Below are 16830 nucleotides of genomic sequence, written 5' to 3'. Positions count from 1 at the left end.
GTGGGATGTCATTTGGGGGGAAGCTGGGAGCCACCGAGGGGCATGTATATCAAATGTACACACATCTAAGCTGGTAAACACACTCCCTGAAAACCCGCTGCACACCGTAATTATAGACATAATTACTGGTTGACTTACATTTTTATTACCTCAGTGGATTATTGTACACACATGGTTCTAAAAATCATTTTGGTTATGCCCTGGTTCATATATATTACACAGATTATATATACATACTGTTTCATTTTTTATATTGAAATTCTTTACCTCTTTTCCCTTTCTACTTTATCCTCTTCCATCCTCCGTTTACCTGCTTCCCTGGGTACCAGTTTATAAGATAGTAATAGTGCGTGCAGCTGCTGCTGCAAGGAGGGCTGGAGGTGTTAGGCAGGTGGTGGCTGAACTCTAAGCCATCAAGGACAAAAGTTTTAGAGGAGGGCAGCTAGGTATCAGGTTTCTTGTTTGAGAGGAAACATATCCTGAGTGAGATTAAGCACCATGATTCCAGTTTATTGTCTCAAGGAAAGTCACCCATACTCGAATGTCTCCTTCTCTGTCTCCTTGCTGGACCAGCAGTCAAAGAGCGGTGAGCGCTCTTTTTGGTCTTATTTTTCCATGAGCCCCCACAGCAATAGTAACAATAGCAGCTGTAGTAGCTGCAGCCAGAGATAGGCAGGGCTGTTGCTTGCAATTTTGCAGATTGCCTCCCCCTCACACCACACCACCACACACACACACACACACACACACACACACACACACACATCAACCCATATTAATCAAGGATTAAGAAAGATGACAGATGACTGATGTCATGGACAACAGGTATTTAATCTCTGACAAATTCAGTATCCTTCCAATGCTTCCTGTTACTGAGAATAACAAAATCATTTGTGAGACCTAGCTCGAGTGAGAAACTGGAGGTGGCCGCGGTGGCGAGGTGCGGGGTGGGGGGTGGGGGGCGGTGAAGGAGGAGGAGTAAGAGGGGGAAAGGGGGTTGCCAAGGATGACTTTCAGTCTCCGGAAACCCCCTTGTTCCAGCCTCCGTGGTGTTTGAGTTGCAAACGATGAAGGAGTGGAGGGCTGCGGGCAGCTTGTGCTGTTGAACTGGAAGTAGATTTCCATCTTTCAGACACTATTTAGCATGGGCCGTGTGTTCTGGAAGGGGGTGGAAGTAGGGAGGAGGAGATTCTGTGAGCAGAGTTCTTGAAGCTGCACTCCTCAGGGGAAGCCGAGCTGTGAGCCAGCTCCCCTGATCAGAAAGCGTGTGAATTGGAAGGGATCCTGAGCTGGCTGCTCCCAGTGCCTCTCCGGAAAAAGCAGTCGCTCTCGCTTCTGAGATGTGCCCAGCCTTCGCCTGCATCACACTGCAGTAAGTTAAACTCCACACGGGTGGCAATTTGAGTGGCTTCTGGTGTGTCGGGTGGGGGGAGGGAAGCTGAGAAGGAATGGCGAGGAGGAAAGTTAGGAAAGCCCAGCTCTCCGGAGTGAATCTGTGTATTATCCTTGGAATGTGAATGGGTTATCTTCCTGACCCGTGCCCTAGTTAGGATCCGGTCGGTGACTCTCTGGTCTGCATGGATACCTCTGGTTAGTTAGGCATGCAGAAAGCGCCTTGCCCATCGTGATTTCGTGAAGCAAACTGTCAAATGTGTTCTAGATGTCATTCGAAGCGTGCCAGCCTGAAAGTTACCGGTGAAATGGCAGCTTGTTTTCTTGTTTTGTTTTGTTTTTTTAACCCCAAAAGAAAATTCAGAGGCTGACTTAGATTTTAAAATGTTCCCAGCGTTACAAGTTTCATTTCAGAATTTATTCTTAATTTGTAAAAGTACCAAGTAAAGGAATAAACAAAATCAACAAAGCGATTCTTTGATTTACCATAAGATCACGGTAAAGTAAAATGTGAAGCTGTTCCCTAGGTCCCTGCTAGACAGCAGCCTAGGCAACACTGAGGATATGATCAACAATGAAAGACTCTTCAGTGGGTGGGAAGGGCTGGGTCTCTCAATTCTTAACGACAGCAATAAGCTCCACTTGATCAATAGTCTCTTCTTTGGGATTTCAAAGTAGTAATTTTTACATTGAGGACTTTATACTTAGAAACCAAACAGCATTGTGTGTACTCTCGGAAAAGCAAAGGCTTAAAAACTTAAAACACACACACACACACACACACAACTACTGCAACTGGTTGCTCAAATGACAGAAAACCAAGCTCTTCCACCAAGAGGTAAGAAGAGGACGGAAGAGCCAGTCCACTGTAAGGCATGAGTCCATGGGAATCCCGACAGAATAATGGAAACCAGAATGAACCTAACAATGTTAAGGTCTCTAACAAGATTCTTTTTCATACTGACCATATCTTTTTAGCAAAAAACAAACGCACATACACAAATAAATACATGAAATCCTTCAAACAGGCAGAATATAGGTTACAAGAAAATGTTAGATTTATTTGCATGATCACTCCAAAGATTGCCGTATGACTATATTTTCATCAAAGAAAGAATAATGAGTATGGAAAGCTGATGTGTTCTATGAAGCTTCACTCAATTCACAACGAAAAGGAAAAATAGGTTAGTAAAAGCAGAATTCAGAAATCTAAGCTGGACACTCAAAAACTACTATTAATGCTAAAGGATAAGGGGCTATCAAAATGTAAGACATTGAATAGTTCACCCAATCACAATAAAAAAATTTTTTAAAAGGTGTGAAATAAGTATCATAAATGCAAATGTATTCTAAAATATTTCATTATTAAAATAGAGTAAATACCACTTTTCTATTATTTAAATTTTAAATCGTACTATTATTTTTTTAATCCACTTAAACTTTACACTACAAATAAAATAAACCCAGAATATAATTTGACCATCGCGGGGCTCTCTAGGCAGAAAGGCTGAGGATTTAAGTTGTTAAAGGCAACCCATTATGCACATACATACTTTCTTTGTGTTTAATTTCTACATGTGACTCAGTAAGTAAATTGTACTCCAAGAGATATAAATTTGTAATAATGCATATGTAAGAGGGGTTCAAACATGTCAACAGCAATAGAGAAGAAAAAGAAACATCTATAATACTAAGGTTGGTGTGAGTTTGCAGGGAGTCCCTGGATACTCTCAAATAGACCATTGACTGAAGTTAGGATAGGTTGTTAAAGCAAAGGTGTTTAAGACCAAATTGTATTGATGCGGAGATGTCAAAACTTCCAGAAAGATATAAATGTCGGTAGATGGGTTGAGTGGTGGCAATACCTCTACTTCATATTTTGGTTGCCCGCTAGTAGACAAATCTCATGTCTATGAAGATGATGGTCAAAGCTACTTTTGAAATAAAGCAATTATAGTAAGGTTAAAGCCATTGGTAAAATGTTCTGAGATAATCGCTAAACTAAGCAGGTATCCTATGACTCATGCTTTGCCTTCCATAGGATTGAAAGAAGGAAGGGTTGTAGGAAGACAAACCTGACAAAGAGATGACTGATTGTCCTCCAGTTGCATTCTACTCCACCAGTAATGGCTATGATGAGAGATATAGGCTTGGAAGGAAATTTTAAGGATTTCCTTTCCTGGATGCTTCTCTTGGCTGCCCTCAGGAGATATTATGGTCCCAGGAGATATGGCAATGTTATATATGTGTGATAACCTAAATTCCACTGCCGTCTGTCTAGTAGATTGTGACTCAAGTGACCCTATTAGGATGGAATTATCTCAGGGAGTTTCCAAGGCTGCAGTCTTTCTGGAAGCAGCCTGCCACAGCTTTCTCCAACTGAGTGGCTAGTGGGTTGGAATTGCTAACTTTGGGTAGCTGAGCTCTTTAAATATTGAATTACTGGGGTTCCTTTATATGCATGATATGGTAGCGATATTTTTATACTAGCAGCAGTTACCTCTCTTTCAGCAGCATCCACCCAGAGCCAGCTATAGATACAATTTTGAAGAAGCCTCTTTCCCATTGTTTTCTCCACCTATGACATTTTCCTAATTATAAGGCAGCAACATACAATCTTACTTCAGTAAGGGGCTCATGTACTCATTCACCTGTCCATACTGGCTACAAAGTATGTGCAATTCATTGATAGTTCCCAGAACTCTTTTTGCATGGTTGATTTCCTTATTAAATGAAGTTTCTAGTCATTATCAGTGTATTAATGGTGGGCACTGGGTCAAGCCATTTGAATGTACTTTCTCATTTACGGCATAACACCTCTGGAAGGTAGGTGCTCTTCTCTCTAATTTCAAGAAATTCAATTCCAGAGGTAATAAGTAAATTTCATAAGCCACTATCTTAGTAAATGAAGAGTTAGAAATATCTCTTCGGTGTGGCAAACTCTAACTTGTAATCACTTTGCTTGATCAGAATGCTACTCTGTGGCAGGGAGATCTTATTGTTTTGTTATGGAATGGATAGGAGTGCTTGAGGAATTATGCCAGTCAAGACAGTATCTACCTGATGAAGCTCACTGGCCTCCGTTCCACGCTTGGCATACTCACAAATTACAAAGCAGTTTTCTGCTTTGGTTCCATCGAGAGAGGGAATGAGGCTGCATCACCTTTTCAGGAAGTAAGATGATAGAATTCAACTGGAAGAAAGGAGCTCAGCTCCAAAAGTCGAGAGAGAAAAGCAAATGAAAAGGATTGCATGGTGGGAGTTTGCCGTAAGAATTTGTCTGGATACCGTGTCCTGATGGACTCTACAAACAAACTGGATGGAGATTTTGCTAAGTCACTGATACAGCACAGACTCAGAGCATCTCTTTAATAGTAGCAAAATCTGCTTATAAAAGGTAGATTGGATTTGTCATCAGATGATCCCCGTTATATATATATTTAAAAACAAGAATATTACCATGATTCTAAAGAAAATAGATTGGAAAAGCCAGATGTTGAGTAAAGAGGTAAAATAGTTCATAGAAATATAGCTTGTTCTTGTATAATCCTTTTCTGAGAATTTACCAGGGGGCTAAAGGCCATCTTTAACTAGTAAAGATGAAAACTAAATGGTTCATTTAGGTAAATTTGAAGAGCTACGGAGGCTAACATGATTACTGTCACTTATCACAGGAGACAAAACTCTAACAGAATAAAATGAAAATGTTATGGGCGTAGAGCCAAGCAATATTTTGGGGTTGGTCTTTCTCAGCATGCTATATTTAAACAGCGGATTTTTTTAAAAGTATGATCTGAGTCAACTATTTGAAATGGAGAATTCGCCTTTTAACAAGAAATCTGTATTGGCATTGTAAAATTGAAACACGATGTTCTTAACTCAATTATTTTTATTGGAAACATGCCAATCTCTACAACTCCAGGGAACACGAAAGCTGTTACCTCCAAATCAGGGAATAAATAAATAAACTCCAGAGGCAAAGCTGGAGCTAGTGAGTGAGCATAGTGATGAATTTTGGTGAATCCACTCATGTTTTGGGCCCTGATTCATTCTGCTGTCATGTGTCATCCTGTAGATTGGCTTCAGGAATAGAGTTAGTTTAAGGGTTTAAGGATTAAATGTGGTACTCAAACACCAAATTGGTTCTCCTGCCCATTGGCTCTTTTCATCTTACAGCTTAAGATGTTGGCAGAAACTTTTACCGAGTGCCTACTACATGTCAGTTGCTATATGCAGAACATTGCTTAAAATGCGTATTGAATATTAGCAATACTCTTATCAAGCAGTGATGCTACTTTCATCTCCAATGGAGGCACAGGGGGTGAAGGGACTTATCCATACCTACAAACTAGTGGGAATAGAAGTGGGATGTAGACCCATACTATATAAGTCACTATTAATAAATGACTTCCAACTCTCAATAATGCATGCAGTTTCACATAGTCTTCATCTGTTCTGACACCTACCTTTCTGTAATATTTTTCCCAACATACAGATTTTTCTATATTCATTCCATTCTATATTGGTTTTCACCTATTTATCCATCTTTAGGGAGCTTTGCTAGTGCACTGGTTAAATTGCTCTGCTGCTAGCTGAAAGATCAGCAGTTTGAACCCACTAGCTTCTCTGTGAGAGAAAGGTTAATCAGTCTTGGAAAGCCTAGGGATGGTTCTAGCAGTCCTAGAGGGTTAGGATTAGTCAAAACTGATGGCTATGGAGTTAAGCATTTCCATCCCTCACTCTGATACTCTAGGATCTGTATGTACTCCATGGATCCTACTAGATGCTAACCACTGCCCTCTGGGGTTTGTTGAAATGTGTACTCACTCTTACTATTGAATATGCCGTAGATGCTTAGAGGGTTAGAATGATCTTTTTTTCTTTTTTCTTTTCTACATGGAGGCCAAAGACCAAGCCCTATCTGTCTTTGACACTTGAGTGCGTAGTATAACATTCATTGCAATATTAGAGGCCAATCAACTCTTGTTCTAATTAACTGAATTCAATCAAGTGAAGACATAAGTGGCCTCAACTCGATAATATTTAGCCTTTACCACTTTATGGGAGAATGGTATTTCGAGTTATAAGGATGGAACCAGAAAATGCATTTTAAAAAGTAGAACTCATGCTTAGAATAACAATATTTAAAATACGCTTACTACCCTCTGTCTGGGGAAGCTCACAGAAGCAGTTCTATCGTAAGGGTAGCTAGGAATTATCTAATGTCCAATGGCAGTGTTTTTTATGGTTCGGCTGTATTACATTTTTACAATATTACCAAAATCTATTGCCATAGAGTCATTTATAATTCATGGTGGCCCATGTGCATCAGAGTAGAATTATACTCCGTTGTGTGTTCAGTGGCTGGAGTCTAATTAAAGTAGATTGCCAGGCCATATTTCCAGGGTGTTGCTGGATGCATTTGGACTGGTAATATTTCTGTCATTGCAAAAGGTAAACCATTTTTACCACTTCAAACTCTAAAACTTAACTCACGGTCCTCATGTTAATTCTGATTCATAGAGACCCTATAGAATTGCCCCTGTGGGTTCCCATGACTAGAACTCTTTATTAGGACAGCCTCCTCTTTCCCCTGCAAAGCAATTGCTATTGTTCACCTTTTGATTAACAGCCTTACAGATAATGTGCCACACCACCAGGGATCTTTTATTTTAACCATTCAGGGACCTTATCTAGAACTATATTTTTCAATATGATGGACAAAATATATTCCCAGATCACAGAATTAAAATTTTAATGGCACCTAATATCCAACATCAGATTACTACTGGGTGTCCTTTGCTCTTTAGAGGGAATTAGAATAAGTGGTTAATCTAGCCGTTGTTATTGTTTTATGGGAGAATAGAATGAAGTTGTGAAATTGCGCAGTGTAAATTATTTCTCAAAAATCTTGTCTCCTTTGAGGAAAAAAAACCAACCCTTGGGGTTTTGTTGCTGTCAAAGCTGAAATTGTGAGTCGTGTCTGTGATCCGACATTTAATACTAGAATACCACTAGAGAAGAATGAAGTAATTGATGATGGTAGAAAATCAATTCCTATTCCCCTCTCTCAAAGAAACAGTTTCAGTAAATATGCTAATCTTGATTCCTCTTATTGATGAAACTGTTAATTCAATGTAGCATGTAATATTATGAACTGGACATTATGTGTGCTTTTCTGGTTGCAATAATTTAAAAAGTATCATCTTAGGTCAAATTATTCTAGTATATTCTCTTTATAACCCACATGAATCAGTTATTAGATAAGCAAGAAAAGCCAGGGTACAAATTTGATGAGAAGGGTGATACTGAGTTTTGGAGTTCTATCAATAGAGTAATCTCAAAATGAGATTGCCCCAGTGACAGAGCTGGGCCTTTCTATTTAGAGAATCAGGTTATACTATATTTGATTATAGGTGAGGAGATGGGTTGTGACTGAGGCTATGGAGCAGTGGACTCCACATGTAAGTTCTAACACGAAAAGTTGCTTATTTTAATTTCAACATTCCCTTCCTGGGCTCATTAGTCTAATAGTTAAGAATGTAGCCTCATTCAAGTTACTGGGCTGACAATTTTACTACTCGGATGACCTTAAACAAGTTCCTTAAATTCTATTTAAGTTTAGTTTTCTTGATGTTAATAGGAATAATAAAAATAGAGTTAAAAAATAGGATTTTAATAGAAATAATAAAAAAATGAAATGTGAGTTTACTTAATAAAATTGCATACTTCTGTGATACATAATGGGACTTGGACCCACAAAACAATAAGAATGCTTCAATATGTTAGCTACTTATTATTTATTATCTCAGATTAATAATAGAAGATCAATAGCAAAGAATATTTATTATATAAAATTTAAATGTAAGAAAACATAAATTTTATGTTATATTAGAAAAATATTTTGTGATGATTATAAAATCCATTAAGAGTTAATAAACACCCTATTTTATGGTCCTCTTTGTTTATCATTTTACTTTTAATTTTCAGAATGGAGTAGCGCAGATAAGAGCTGGAAACACAGCTAATGGCATATGTAATCATCTTAACATATATATGCTAATGGCATATGTAATCATCCCAGAGGATGACTGATACAGAATCTACCCTTCAATATTTAGCTTCTCTTCCCTTTACCAAAAAGCCTTGGGAAATCTTTCATACTTAATGCTCTGATATTCTTAAATGATGGTCATAGTTATCATTCACTTAATATTAAAAGAATAATAATCTGTGTTACTCTGGTGACCACTAACTAACTGACACTTCGTGGGGAAACCTGTTACTACCGAGATTAAAACCCTATGAATGATGTGAACTTGAAAGGAGGAGGAAATGGAGCCACTGCAGAAGAACATTTTAGGATTCTTGACCTGAAAACACAACATCAAGCAGAGCAGATGAGTTTGTAGTTTATTTAGCGACTTGTTTTGTTGAGACAGAGGGCAGAGATGATGAGAATGAAGTTTTGTTCGTTCTTCTTTTGACCAAGGGCTCACTTTGCTTTTTCCTTAATGAAAAGTAGTCAGGACTAAGGCATTCTCCCTTGTCCTGCTTTTCCTGGGGATATTTTGAAGACTAATAAGAGCACTTGGCTACTTCTGAGGAGCTTACGATTTGTATAAGTAGATCTAGGTATTAAGCCCAGCACTTTAGCAGAGATTCCCATGAGCACTATGGTCCTATTTCATCCTTCAGTCATTGATGGGCTACTCTCTGCAGCCACTGGGCCAGGCTCTGGGAAGGAAGGGTATGGTAACAGACAAGTTCCTAAACTAGTAATTACTTCAGTGAACAAGGGCAAAAAGGAGCAAATACACTTAAGCAAAGAAACGAGTACATAATCGATTTGTTGTAATGAATCCTATTTTAAAAAATCAAAGAATTGAGACAGAGAACAGAAGATGCTATTTACATGGGAGCGAGCTAGTTTTAAGACTCTTAAAGAATCCATTCCCCCACCAACTAGATTGTCTCTATGGAATAGGCCTCTCGTGTGGACAGCTAGTACAAGAGCATTATACATCTGAAGGAACCTGTAAGAACAAGACTGATGAACTCACAGTGAATCAGAATTTTAGAATTACTGGGTGACACATTTTCATTCATTAAAAAGGAAAAACAAACTGAAAAAACATGACTCCCACATTGCTTTTACTTCTACCTGCATATTATAGGACTTTTCAGCTTGAGGAAGCTTTTATAGAGGAGAAAAATGCAAGGGCTTCATGTTGCTTAGTAACTTCTCTTGCCTGTCATTTTGGGCTGCACATAAACAACTTGTAACTTCCCTACACTTGTCCCAAATTACTAGTATAGAGAAAGAGCACCCAAGCTGATGAGTCACTTAGCTGTCCTGTTCTTCATAAGCTGTCTTGAAGTGGTGTTCTATTGTTCCAGAATGTTGTTTGTCACAGTGGCATTGATCAGAACTTTCTATTTGGTGAATCAGAGGTGCCTACCCTGACATACATTGAAGAAAGCAGAGCATAAAAGTCTTTCAGTGGAGGACTATTATTTTGTTTGGGGTCTATGATTTCTAGTGTATGCTTTCAAAACTTTACTGTACACCGTATTCTGAAATCTGAAGCTCTTAAGCTTCACTTGGACAATTTAGTTTTGGAGTTGGCAATGCCTTTATTGTCCAAGCTGCTTGAATAACTGCTTGGTGGTGCACTAGGTCCTTGATCACTACGTTATCTCCATAGGAGAACTTAACAGAAAAGAACACTATACATCGAACCTGATTGTAATAATATGGCTATTCTTTGTCATTAAAATGTACTTTAATTCTTGATAATGTTATATTGCAAATAAATAAATAAGTAAAACCTGAGATTTGATGTGGTATCTGAGAATAGTATGAATCTGCTCTATTGAGGAGTTAGCTCTCTACTAAGAAACCATAAAGTTGAAGGATTTTGCAACCGTTCCCTACAATCTGAGTGCATCCTGGACAAAGGCAACTATCCACACCTTCTACTTCTTTTTACTTCTATATTTATTTTTTTTAATCATTTTTGGGGGGCTCATACAACTCTTATCACAATCCATACTTAGATCCGTAGTGTCGAGTACATTTGTACATTGTTATCATCATCATTCTCAAAACATTTTCTTTCTAGTTAGGCCCTTTCTAGTATCGGCTCCTCATTTTTTCCCCTCCCTCCCTCATGAACCCTCGATAATGTATAAATTATTATTATTTTTTCATGTCTTACTCTGTCCGATGTTTCCCTTCACCCACTTTTCTGTTGTCTGTCCCCCAGGGATGGGGTAATATGTAGATCATTGTGGTTGGTTCCCCATTTCTCCCCCACCTTCTCCTTCCCCTCCTGGTATTGGTATTCTCATTATTGGCCCTGAAAGGTTTTATCTGTCCTGGATTCCCTGTGTTTCCAGCTCTTATTTGTGCCCGTGTACATCCTCTGGTCTAACTGGATTTGTAAAGTAAAATTGGGATCATGGTAGTGAGGAGAGGAAGCATTAGGGAAACAAAAGTAACAGTATAGCTGAGCCTCCATCCCTGACCTTGGTGTTGGAGGGGTTTAACCCTGCCCTGAGGTGGCTGAGACTGTGGTGGGAAAGAAAGAAGAGAGAAAAACTAAAGTAACAATATAGCTGAGCCCTGATCCATGACCTTGGGGCTGGAGGGGTTTAAATCCATCATGCTGTAGCTGTGTTGAGATGAAACTCCTCGGCTGGCTCCAAATGATCCTGTCTCTGGCCATGACAGAGGTAGGGCTAAGGTTAGACCCTAGCCTCCACTGTGGTGAGCCAAAAGCCCCCAACCCCTCAAAGCCTCATAGATCCATGCCTAGATATCATTATGGTGCTCCTCCTGTGACTTGGTGGTGTGGAATTTCCCTCTTAGTAACTCTCCTGCGCTGATTTCTGCAGAGTCTTTCTGGTATGTGTTACTCAGTCACCATCTTGTCAGAAGTCGACACACCTAATTCTTTAACATCTGCTTGGCCCTCGCTATTTAGAGAAAAGTTAAAGCAAAGACCTCCAATATGGTAATATATTAAAAGAAAAAAATGTTAATAAAGCAAAAGGGAAAGGAACTTTTCTTTAAAAAAAACTTATTCACATATATGTCACATATATTGGCATATTTGTCACATACCATATAATCTGTTTATTCATATGAAGATTTGTGCAACCTCAATAATGTAAGGACATTTTTTGAAGCTCATTAGTGTTAGCTCCTCAGTTCCCTTCATCCTCCCCTGTCATGTCCCTAAGCAATTATCAATCCAGTTTCTGCCTCTAAAGAGCTACCTATCTTGAATGTCATACAAAGTTAAGTCATTTTTCTTTCCATTTTAGGGCTCTTTATAGCCTTTTAGATGCAAGGGTGTGTGTTGGACTCCTGGAATGTGATTGAGTACAACCTTCTCCAACTTTAACCACAGAATCCCTCTCTGCGAGTGTCTACCACTATCTCTTCACTGGACAGTTAGGAAATGCTGTCTCATTGGCAAATACCTGTTAATTTAAAAATTTGAGCAACTAGTCTAAGATGCTCTAGTAGTTGCTAGAAATTAACAATGAATAGAACCCAGTTAAGATATTGAGGAGCTTATAGTTAGAGGAGAATGAATAGAATTATACTCTCAAGGACTAAGTAAAGTTGACACACATTGCTAGAGAAGATGAGGAGAACACTAGACCCAGGAATTAATCACAGACCCTTTGGAACTTGAGTTGTGTCTTGAGGGAAAAGTAGCAATCTATTAAAAAAGTGATGAGTATTTACAGATACATGTCTAGAGACCATTATTGCATGATTCTCATGTGAAAACTGGAGCTCTTGTCATTCATCCAAGCATAACTCTTGATGAATTATTGAGTTCATGAGTAGATGTGAGAGCAATAAACTGAGGAGAGATCAAATTTTCAGGATATTGATGCTAACTGAAATATTTGGAGCAGATACACATCTTTGAGCTAAGAATCTAGCACAATAGAGAAGAAAATTCTAGGGGATAACCTAATTCTAGTATTTTTGAGTCTACTAGATTAAGTCTATTAGATTATAAAGGATGTAAATGGGTTTTTGTAGCGGAACCACTACAGAAACATATGGCATGCCAAGGTCTAGAGAAAAATACTCTACACGAAGGACAAAGGAGCCATCACTGCTGGATGTTGCTGAGCTTGGGGGACAATTACATATCCATTAGATTTGGATCCAGGGAAATCATTGACAATCTTAGCAAAAGCTTTATCTCTGAAGCGAAAGCATGCAATTCAAATGAGAAAGTGTTAAGGAATGGGAAGGATCTTGGGAAGTGGACACAGAGTTATTCATTTAAAAATTGTGTCCAAGAAAACCTAAAGCCAGATTTTTGTGGAATAATAAAGGTTTCAGAGAGCATATATATGAGAAATTAGGGAGAGTGGTTAAGATTAGAATAGAAAAGGAATGTCTAAAGGTTAACTCAAAATATGGTATTGAATTGGATCCAAGACCCATTGGGTATGAGTTAAATTTGATGAGGAACTCGCTGTATTGAGAAAGAGGAGAGAAGGGAGGAGATGAATAAGCAATCTCAGTCAGAGTCTGTGTTACGCTGTGAGAGATTTCAGGTATGACTGTTTTCTTTGTGAAGTTTGAACGAATCAGAAAAAAAGAATTGTCCATGTAAAAGATAGGAGAGGTTCTTGACTACAGATGTATACTCCAAACCGATGAACTATTGCTGAGTGATTCTGACTCCTTGCAAACTGCTCCTTAGAGTTTACAAAGCCGTAGATCTCTACGGAAGCAGAATAGCTCCCACAGAATGGTTGGTGATTTGGAACTGCTAACCTTTGCTGAATCAATGACACCCCGTGGGTTTCCAAGACTATAGTTGTAGAACTGTTTACAGGAGTAGGAAGTCCAGTCTTTCTCCCACCGAGGTCTGGTGGTTTTTAACTGCTTACCATGTGGATCACAGCCCAATGCTTAACCACTACACCACTAGTACTCCATTGAGATGCTTGCTAGCATCTCAAAAATAGTGGGGGTGGGAGGGATGGAACTCACTTGGATAGGAACTTAGAATGATACCAGTTTACCTTGATGTATGTGTAAACACTCTATTTGCTTAGAATCTGGCACAGAAAGCATATAGAGATTATTCAGGATGCATTATTCTATTTTGCTTTTTTTCTGGTCTTTGAGATGATACCACTATTTACCCTTCGATAACCTCTATTGTCTTCTCTATTTATTATTATTAGATGCCTTTGAGTAAATTTTGACCCATAATGGCCCCATGTGAGAGTAGAAAAACCCTATAGAGTTTGTTTTTTCCCCTACAATCTTCATGGAAGCAGATCAGTAGGTCTTTGTCTCACAGAGTCACAGGGTGGGCTTGAACCTACAACTTTCTATCGGCAGCCAGATATTTAGCCATTTGCCAAACCAAGGCTATTTATTTATTTAGTCTTTAGTACTCCACCAGATTTAGAAATCTTGAAATTTATTTTATATTCATGTATTTTTCTTTCCTCATTTTGATTGGTTGACATATGTGCAACATTGACAAGTTAATTCATGTCCTTGATTGACATTCCTGGACCACATCATCTGCACTGTCATCCTGCTCCAATCCACATTAACCATAGATCAATGACTCTGTTGTGCATCTTGTTACTGCCAGGAACTGATCACTATTGAATGCCTTCAATTCAATGCGATAATTATATTTTTCTTTCCCCTTCGCACAAACCTTCAGTAATTTGATACACCTTGATTTCTCCAAATGAACATTTTTTCACTGTCCTCATTCCTCCACCCCTACTCCCAATACTTCCTATTCAGATAAGACCTAATACACAACTGTAAAAACTTGCCTCCCCAGATCTGCTTCCATTTTACGTCTGGAAAAGTTCTCAATTGAACAACCTGACTGTGTTTTTCACCTGGAAATCAAAGTGTTATCGAAAATCACAAAGCCATGGACGCTGGTGTTATAATAAATTTGTAATAGCTCCTCTTAACCTGGCATTACCAGGCCCTGGTAATTTTTCTCAGTGTCCATAGTTTGTTTTCCTTCCCACTCCTCACAGCAAACTCTCACAAAGCCTTGCTACATATACATTTGTATTTTTTATAAAAATAAATATTTAGGTATCTTTAACTTCTGCATTTTTCATTCATTTTTTCTACTTAAATTTAACATTTATACTGAATACAGATGTTATTTTTAAGATATTAACATTCACACCTATTTAAATCCTACCCCACACTGTCCACTCCCTATCCATCCCAGTCACCTCTCAGTCTACCTTAATTTTGGGCAAAGCTTGATCACATGCTTTAGGAGAAAGGGATTAGTTAATATGGCCCTTCTAGCCATATGGTTTCTGTAACCCCCACCAAATGACCAGGTAGTACTATGCAAATATGAGGTTCTCGTGGTCCACTACATGGGTTGAGTAACTTTCTAATACTGTAAATAAGGCGTATGGCATTTTTGCCATACAAACAGGATGGATGAACCCTCATGTGGAGATTGGCTCAGGTTGTCCATCTACTAGGCTTAAAATGAGCCATCCCAGAGGTAGAAAAGCATCCCCTAGAGAAACATTGTTGTTCTCTACTGCACACTGGCCAGCACACATTTTTGTGTCTCAAATCTTAGATTATTCTGGGTATATTTGACCTGCTGATTCAAAAAATGGTGCCATATGCCACTCTTCACTCTGCTTGCCCATAAAAAACTCAGGATATTTTATTGTTTTATTTGCCTACCTGAAATAAAGAAGTGCACACTGGCTTGATTTGAAATAGTTTGTGTTGTATGAAATATTTAGGTCAAGTTATGATTATCATGCTATCCTTTGAACCAGAGTTATATTTGAACGGTGCAAATTACATGAACTCAAAATTTTACCCAAGCATCACCTCACCTTTATTAGGAACTGAATAGTAAGCAATGGCAATTTGTTATCTTTAGAAGGTGCCAGAAATAGGAGTTATTGTACAATTGAAAAATGGCTGCTGGTGTTGGGGGTTATGTGTTGCACTGCTAACCAAGAGGGCAGCTGTTCAAGCCCACCAGACCCTCTACGAGACAAAGCAAGGCTTTCTGTTTCCATGAAGACTTATAGCCCCAGACACCCCCAGGAGAGAGTTCACTCTGCCCTTTAGAGCTAATGGGTCGTCAGCCTCTGACTGGTAGTGAGTTGGGATGATAGAGATTCAAATGTTGTGAAACCCAAAATGGGCCTGTGAGTGTTCAAACTCCTTTATTGAAAATATAACTGTTCCAGTCTTGTTATAAGATGCCACAACTTCTCCACCTGGGCTCAGAAGCCCTTTTTACAAAGCTAGAATTTGACTTGTGAAGTAGTCAGGCGTCAACCTCACCTCTGAAACAGTTGATGTGGACTATCCCTTGACCTCAGTGTTTACTGCATAATTAGAAGAGCAGAAATGTAGATCTTCTAAATGTTTATGAAAACTACTGAGAAGATTTACATGGACGCCAATAAATTGTCCTTTCACCTGTGATCTGTATACCTTTTTATTTTACTTATTCTTTTCCACTCTTCTCAAGCTATGTTCTAGCTTTATCATATCTGATGCACAGTCTCCATCTACTTTGCACAGCCTCCATGCCAAAACAAAAAGCCTTCTCCCATCTAATCATAGTGACCATATAGGACAAAGAAGGCCTGCTCCTGTGTACTTCCAAACCCTTCAATATTTTAAAGTATGCAGACTGCTCAGTGGGCTTGAGCCACTCGACATGATTGGCAGCTCAATGCAGGACCACCTGACCGCCAAGGATCCCTGTGTAGTGTAGCTGTCTTTGGAAGTCTCTTAACAGCTAATTATTTTTCAGATATGTGCTTACTTCTTTGTTCTTATTCTGTAATTTATGAGTCTGAATTCTTCTCATAGTTAAAACTGGAATGATAAATTAATATAAACTTAATGACTAAAATTATAGTCGACACTGTATCTGAAAAATAGGAGATACTGTGGTCTGTCGAATGCAATTTTCTGAATCAGTGCCACAATATCTCAGGAAGAGACCTCAAAACCAAGAAATCCAGGAAGAAAAATGTTTTTGGTTGGTCTGTGTGGCAAAAGAGAAGAGCCAGGAATGGAGTGTATCCTTTGAAGCCAAGATCCCTGTGCTTTACCTCCTCAATCCTGCAGATATCACACCTCCTGACACGGTGGAAGACAGCAAGAAACAGTGGCAGCAAAACTGGAAGCAGAGACCGCCAAACCAAGGACTGACATAAAACTGAACTCCGGGCTTCTTGGGGCACAGAGAGAGAGAACTGTGTCTTCAGGCAAGAGGCTCTCTGGCGGAGTAGGTTGCCCCTGAGGACTTAATCAGCAGAGCTAATGAGCTTTGCAACACTCCCAAGCAGGATGGAAGTCCAGTGGCCACAGACTGAGAGAAGCAAAGGGCCAGAGCGGGG

The 16830-nt window shown here is 39.0% G+C and overlaps 1 protein-coding gene across 4 annotated transcripts in view; it reads left to right on the top strand.

Annotated features, from left to right (window-relative positions):
* Positions 1-1054: 1054 nt before the first annotated feature.
* The window catches only part of DGKB (diacylglycerol kinase beta), a 788541-nt gene continuing 772765 nt past the window's right edge, over positions 1055-16830 (top strand). For all 4 annotated transcript variants that reach the window (XM_045288861.1, XM_045288860.1, XM_045288859.1 and 1 more), the window contains exon 1: positions 1055-1372. The gene's annotated coding sequence lies outside the window, so the exon portion shown is untranslated. The remainder of the gene's footprint in view (positions 1373-16830) is intronic.

Source organism: Echinops telfairi, unplaced genomic scaffold (genome assembly GCF_000313985.2).
Source record: "Echinops telfairi isolate 266 unplaced genomic scaffold, ASM31398v2 ScPeMD7_23;HRSCAF=83, whole genome shotgun sequence".
Classification (NCBI taxonomy): domain Eukaryota; kingdom Metazoa; phylum Chordata; class Mammalia; order Afrosoricida; family Tenrecidae; genus Echinops; species Echinops telfairi.
Note: the sequence above shows the minus strand (reverse complement) of the source record. Positions and strands in the feature narration are given on the sequence as shown.